The sequence below is a fragment of the Numida meleagris genome, chromosome 2 (genome assembly GCF_002078875.1).
Source record: "Numida meleagris isolate 19003 breed g44 Domestic line chromosome 2, NumMel1.0, whole genome shotgun sequence".
Taxonomy (NCBI): domain Eukaryota; kingdom Metazoa; phylum Chordata; class Aves; order Galliformes; family Numididae; genus Numida; species Numida meleagris.
Window position 1 is genome coordinate 1874239 of NC_034410.1, and position 7132 is coordinate 1881370.

The window sequence follows — 7132 nt, forward strand, 5'->3', positions numbered from 1 at the left end:
GACACTGTGATTCTGTGTTTCAGTGATTCTATGATTTTCTTCAGTGAGTACTGATTAAAAAAATGACTGGAGAAGCTGAGGTATGAGGTACGTCTGTTTAGCCAAGTTTGCCATTTTCCACGAACCCACAAGAAGATGGTTCATTTTTATCTTTTTTTTTGGAAATTGCACTTAATTGGTCTTGTCTTCATCCCCCTCAACATCATCCTGTTTCGTGCCTTAATGATTTGAGGGTCTGCGTTGACTCCTAATCACAGGAGACACACTTTGTGAGAAAGACCAATGCAGCTGGATATGGATATGACTTTTGGGAGCCAGCTGCCACACACTAAATTACAGCAGAGATAACAAGCTGTTACTGTGTGCCATCCACGGGGACGTGTGTGGTATCTCCTTTCTCAGGAGATCCTACAGAGATGCTGATTCATGTGCTGCCGTCCTTCTTTGGCTGAGCAGACTGCCAGCCTTTGGGACTGTCATTTTACAGCATGAAAGACAGACGTGAGATGTGTTGGCAAGAGGTTTCCAGGCAGTAGGTTGAACGAGCCAAAGAATTCAAAGCCACAGTCTCTCCCATTCCTACCCAACGGATTATAACTGCAGCCAGAAGAGAGATGCAGATGAAACGAGAGAGCAAGAGAATGTGGTTACTGTGCTGAGAGGAATGGTCCACAGAAACACGTTAATTTTGCTAGGGCTTGGGCCAGCAGAAGGGGCCCAGAGTGACAGAGAGGGAAGGGGATGAAGGAAAAAGGAGGGATTATCGAACTGCTGCCTAATGCACATTGCCTGGTGCTGCTGGTTGCTTGCTTCAAGGCCACCCATGCGGGGTAAGTGACACTCGTGAATGACTTAGTGAAGCTCATGGGGCTTGTCCAGGCAGCGAACAGGAGTCTCTCTCTTCATCGAAGAAGGACTCATTTAAACACAGAGCTGTGAAGGGGGAATGGGAGCGAGGGGGATGCTTACAGAAACACAACAGCAAGGAGAAGAAGTGAGGTCTCACAAACTGGGCTGAGGCGGTTGGCTCTGCCACGCTATCGGCACCCGGTGCTGAGACTGATGGGGTTTTGTTCTCCCCAGACCTGCAGTAGCTTGGACGAATGAGTCAGGCTCACTGTTTTAATTCTTTGGACATAAAACTCAGCGTGAGGTACGAGGGAGAGCGGCAGTCACACTTGACAGGGGCCACCTAGAAAAGCCAATGTTGTTCTTAGTGGGGTGAGTTACCTCATCCTGAGCCAATAGGTGGGAAAAATACGAGCATCTCACCCTTCCCCAGCACTCTGCATCTCCAGCGGGCTGCTACAGCTCCGTAAGAGCTACAGAAAAGTGTTTGAAAGCTCTCCAAGCTGAAGGAGCCTCGTGAGGCTTTCTGAAAGTAATAAAACTACTTCTTCCTAATCCCTGTTTTTCTTTCCCTCCTTTTTTTTTTTTTTTTTTTTTCTTCCCCTCTTTTGGTAATACTGAAAAACGATAGGCAAAATTCCAGGTTCAAGCCACATCGAGTTGTTTGTGTTCTAATTATGAAACTTCCAGAAGTGATGGAAAGTTGAATGCAACTACTGATGCAGGGTTGATTTCATCAGAAGGGATTTTCCTTGTCTCATTCCATGGAGTCATTTCCTCTTCTCGCAAGCCAGAACTTCAAGGTTTGATATTACGTTTATTTTAGTCTTCACATAGAAAGGGATGACCTGGATACAGGCATTATCACCAAATTTAAACCTGGCCTGATTTGACGATGAATAGTTGGAGCATTTTCAAATGGAGCAGAACTGCAATTGCATTTGGATCAAAGGGTTCATTTTCTTACTTATCTGTACAATAACCACCTTTCAGTGCTGTGCCTCAGATACAGAGATTTCTCACTGTTGACTAACTCAAAATAGGAGCTGACTCTTAAAGCTTGAAGGAGATTACAATCAAAATAAAGGAGAAAGAATACCTGTCCCCCATTTTGTACATGTGACAGCACAAACATCATTGAATCATCATAGAATCGTTTAAGCTGGAAGAGACCTTTAAAGATCATGTAGTCCATTTCCCAAAGCATAATTATATTTGTCTAAAAGTCATTTGCACATCTGGAAATTCCTATGCAGGCCCCAACCAACACATTGATGATGAAGGTTCTTTCCTCTAAAAGGATACATATGACTTGAGAAATACAGTTCAAAGCCAACAGTCTTCTGCAGTTCTCCCAAGACAAAATCTCAGAGAAAATGGTACAAACAGAAAAGAAAAACATCATGTTTTTTAATTATCATCATTATTTTTACTCTTATTGTTATTTTTTAAAACTCTTTACAGCCTTGGGATTCTGATCTGCCAAGGTGCACACAGACCTTGTTAATTCCTATTCAAGAAGCAAGTCTTCTGATTCAAAGTTATATGCTAGAATTTTTCCTTATGAAGCTTTCACACTACTGAGGACCAGAAATGCAGATCCATTTGCTGATGTGATTTGACTAATCCCACTATAATGAGGAAGTAGAACAGCTGAGATGAAAGCCTGAGCCCCCACTGTGCAAAGGTATGAACTAATAAGCAAATCTAAGCTAATATGTGGATCTGGGCATTCCTGGAGGGGATTTGATACAAACCGACTTTGGTGTTTTTGATCAAAACGGATGCCAAAAACATCACTGAAGACTCCAAAAATGAAAGCAAAAAGTCAACAAGGCTACCACCTGTCTTTTCATTCATGGTACTATTAGCTTCTCAGTGCAACAAGAATAAAACACGCCAAGCTTCAATACATGTCAGAGTTTTCATTGTTATTTTTACTTATTTGTGGAGGAGAGCAAGCATCTATGGAGTACGTTTATATCACTGCAGGAATGCATACATCTCTGTACTTACTGGGGGATCATGCAAAGGAGGAAAGTGGCAAGATGAATATGAGGTGCAGTTAGTCTGGGATAAACTCTGCTAAGAGTGAGTTATTGGTACGTGGAGCTGAATTTCCAGATAAATCAATCCACTAGGATGAGATATTTAGACCCTGCCCCAAACCACACTGTAGAGAACATGCTGTGCATCCCTAGTTAGCAGACATTTTTCCTTCTGAGGGGCAGTTTCCAGTATCTGAAATGTAAGAATAGCGTGTTACCATTTAAGTTGCTGCAAGGCTACAAACTTAAGAACAATGGTGCTGTGCTCCCAGACTAAAAGACATTCTTGACCCTGAAGAATTTCCTTTCTCAGACATCGGTTAAACAAAATTTTTAAGCATGAGTTTTCCTTTCTCTAAGTTGCCTAAATCTATCTCTATTAAATAAAGTATGCAGCCATGTGAAGAACTTTTTAAAGATCGAGGGCTTGCTTAAGTGATTTGGTGGATCAGAGCTTGAAGAGGTAGGGTTACCCTTAAAATAGTAAGGATGAGAGAATGGGAAATGAAAGCAAAGCAAGTTTAAAGCACTAGTGTCTGAAATGCCAGTAATGATACAAGTGTAATTTACAGCAGAGCCAGCAGACAATTGATTAGAAGTAAAAAAAGACGGCTTGAAAGATGTTTCAGTAGGTTATCACCAATTAGATGGAAAATCTTGGCATGCCATTTTATGATTTGGTGTTTTTCTTCACACAGAGGAAAAGATACACAGAAAATTCCATAGGATGATACTCTGAATTTTCCTCTCAGAATGAATTATTTGTTGCAGATTGCTGTAACTGTGATGGCCTCCTGAGTAAAGATGATCTAGACTGAGTCATGGAATATTTTCAAATTGATGAGTCTGAAAGATAATCTTGGTCCTAAGAGTTTGGAAGAACATAGCTACAGTCACTGAAACTATAAAAAAGACAGCAGCAACATGTACTGGGGAGAATACAGAGTTCATGCAGACTGTCAAAGCCAGGTACAGGCATAACCATTTCAGATGATGTTCAGAGGAAGACTGATACAAAGCTATCCTTTCCTTCAAAGTGGAGAAGATTGTAGGTTGTGGACGAACTACTACCATGAGGTAGTCAGATGCTGTATTTAGACAAAGGAGGATGGATGTGACTGTTTAACTGCAGCAAACTAAGGTTTAGACATGACATCTACCCTCTTTCTACTGAGTTAAGTTGCTCTGTAGACAAGGCTGAGAAAGGGGACCCAATGCATTTGTCCATGAGAGCAATCTGGTGCCATTAGAGCATCCTTTCTGATTTCACCGCAAGAACAAAATGCAGATATCAAATCAACCTTACATGTCTAGAAGAACTGCAGATCAATGCAGGATTGAATAAGGCCCACATCACCCTCCCTGCATGAATTGCTTGGTCTACATTCTTAAAAATATCTCCATGATGGGGCATGATGATGAAATGGTGATGAAGGGGGAAGGTGAGGAAGATGGTGTAACAACAGCAAGGCTGAGAGGGATGAGAGAGAATCTAGTAAACAAGCTACTGAAAAGTGGTATGAGAAGAGAACTCGGGAAAGATGGCTCTACAAAGTGCAGGGAAGACAACATTCCAGTGCCATGATGGGACAGCAGCACTGCTGAAAATAATTTAGATGCTTGATAAAGTTGCTCTCCTAGTACTTCAAGGGGAACAGCTTTGTTCTCATCCTGTCTAAAATAAATCTTTGTCGTATCTTCCAGGGCCTTGATTCCGTCACTATCCAGCAATTGGAGCCATGCACTAAGAAGGAACAGAACATCATCACATGTAGCCAGCTGGGTGCTGTCTCAGAAAGTCAATCTGCAGAGGAATAACTGGAGCCCTATCCCAGGTCATGACAAAAACCTACTTTCTGAATGCATATCTTCTGCTGACATTATTAATCAGACTGGCATCAGGCGGTACATATGAAGAGAATACAGTAATCAAACTGCTTTTAGCTGAGTTTACATTTTATGTACAGGTCACGAACAGAAGGGTTTGAGAAAATCATGCAGGTGTAGCTGCAAAAAGCAAGCCTGTGTGGTGGTTGCTGGCTGTTATTCTTGGGGAGGTTTGTGTAAAAGGACTCCTAGGGTTCAATCCTAGGTTCTCAGCAGGGATTCCGGTTTCATATTAAGGCAGAGAAATGTGGATGTCTAGAAACAAGCACAAAATTTAGAGAATTCTTCAGTTCAATTTGTATGAGGTTTATTCATATGCCCATGTAGGGTTATCTTCTGTCCTTTCAGTTGGCATGCAGCTTCTAGAAAGAAGTCCAGCCATTACTTTTAAAAGCACGGGTTTCATACAGGTCATGGGATGCATCTAATAACTTGATTCAGACATCCCAGCTACCCAAAGCATCTGAAATAGTCGTAGATGTTTCCACCACAGGAAAATGAATTAAGCCAATTTACTTGGCCAGGTAAACATCTCCCTAGACTCTGCTGGTTATATCTCAATTGGCTGCAATGAGAATTTAGAAACCTTAAGATTTGTGTAAACAAAGGCATCTCCTTTTCTTTCATGTGACAAATGCAATTATAGTAATGGCACAGGACTTGTACTGTCCTTGTGCTCTTGTGTGCTGAAGTATTAAGCAAATCTCCAGACACTTTTGACAGTATAGGCTAGCTCAAGAATGGTTATGACAGACATTTTAACAGCTGCTTTGTGCAGTATGAAAACTTTAAAAGCCATATAAAAAAGCAAACAAACACCCTAAGCATTCTTCTTATAAACAATATAGAAAGAGAATGATTCTAGAGGGTAGTCCATCTCACAAAGGCCTGGTTGTACAGAAATTACAGAGAGCTTGAGATCTCATTCCATATTTTCCAATGAAATGTTAAAGGTAGGGGGAATTAACAGAGACCTTGAACTCTCAGAGCCCTCTGACTAAAAAAATGAGAATAGATTTTATCGTGATACATTTGAAATTACCTTTCCTAGGGCAACTGTGCTTTTGTTTCTGACCTCAGGATAGAGCAAGCCAAAAAGTGACTCATGTCTACCACCTGTAACCATTAGCAAGATTCAGAGAGAGGTTTACATAAGATAGAAATGCGGACACCCACATTGAATCCATGCTGGACTGGAAAAATTGCCTGCAAACACCATGATGACTGCAATTCTCAGCTCCACGTGGCAGGATCCCTTCCTGAAGGTAGTCTGATATGGACTGCCCAGACAAGCAGTCTTTCGCATCATCATCAGTTTGGCATAATTTCCCCCATCTACTTGGAGAAGGAAGATCTTTTTTCAATCTTAATATCTAGCAATGTTTCTGGGTTCCTTGAAATGCATGATGCAGCCCCTGATTTCGGTAAAGCATCAGCCAGTGGTCCTTTGTCTTTCGTCTTAATATTGTTGCAGTACAGTTCGCGTTGATTTGAATTTCTGAGATGTTCCTTTGTTTGCATTCACCCACCCACTGCTCATCACCTACCTCTGAGCTCCCTAATCTTCAGCTTTGTCTGACTTACTTGGAGCCTCTGAACACACAGTAAGGAGAGTGCTTGAGTATGAGTGTGGGGGCAGTGACCCCACCACCTCCCTGGGCAGTCTGTGCCAGTGCATCACCACTATTTCTGAGAATAAATTGTTCCTAATATCGAAACTAAAATACCAGAGTTTTCTACTGGAAGAACATTTTCATTTTTGTTTAGCAACACGGATGCTTCTTTTACAGTCATCTGCTTTGTGAAATTTGAGACATTGCTTTTTTCCCAGAGTTATCCAGAATAGACCACAAGTTCCTTCTACCACCAAGATATTAGGCTTATAAGAAAGATACCAAGTGTTTTAAGACTTGCAATAAAATTTCCAGGTTTGGTAATATGGACAGTGTCATAATTTCCTTGTGGCTCATCTTTAACCTTTTCTTTTAGTCACAATAAATGTTATTGCATTTTTTTTTTCATGTCTGGTTGTGTGTTATAGGAATAATCTGAGTCTTCCAGTCCCTGTGGATTTAATTGATTAATCTGGCTGAATTCTTTCACCTTGGGGATTGACTCATCTTGTGTTTCCCTGACTCCTGAAATGCCTGTTTCTTGACATTTAGACCTCTTGTGTCATAGCTGCCTGCATTTGTATTTAGCAGGCCATCTTTCTTTTCTGCATTCTTCACTCCCTTCACAGTTGCCGTGCCCAGAGATGGCATTAAATTTCCAACTCAGAGTGAGTGTGGAACAAAACACATACAATCCCCATGCAGTTGTCACTTAATATGATAAAATTATGGAAA

General features: G+C 41.2%; 1 long non-coding RNA gene across 1 annotated transcript; it reads left to right on the top strand.

The window, feature by feature from the left end:
• LOC110394638 lies at positions 225 to 6678 on the top strand. Its single transcript, XR_002435767.1, has 4 exons — positions 225 to 830; positions 1481 to 1652; positions 2314 to 2536; positions 4602 to 6678. It is a non-coding gene; the product is annotated as an uncharacterized LOC110394638 (long non-coding RNA).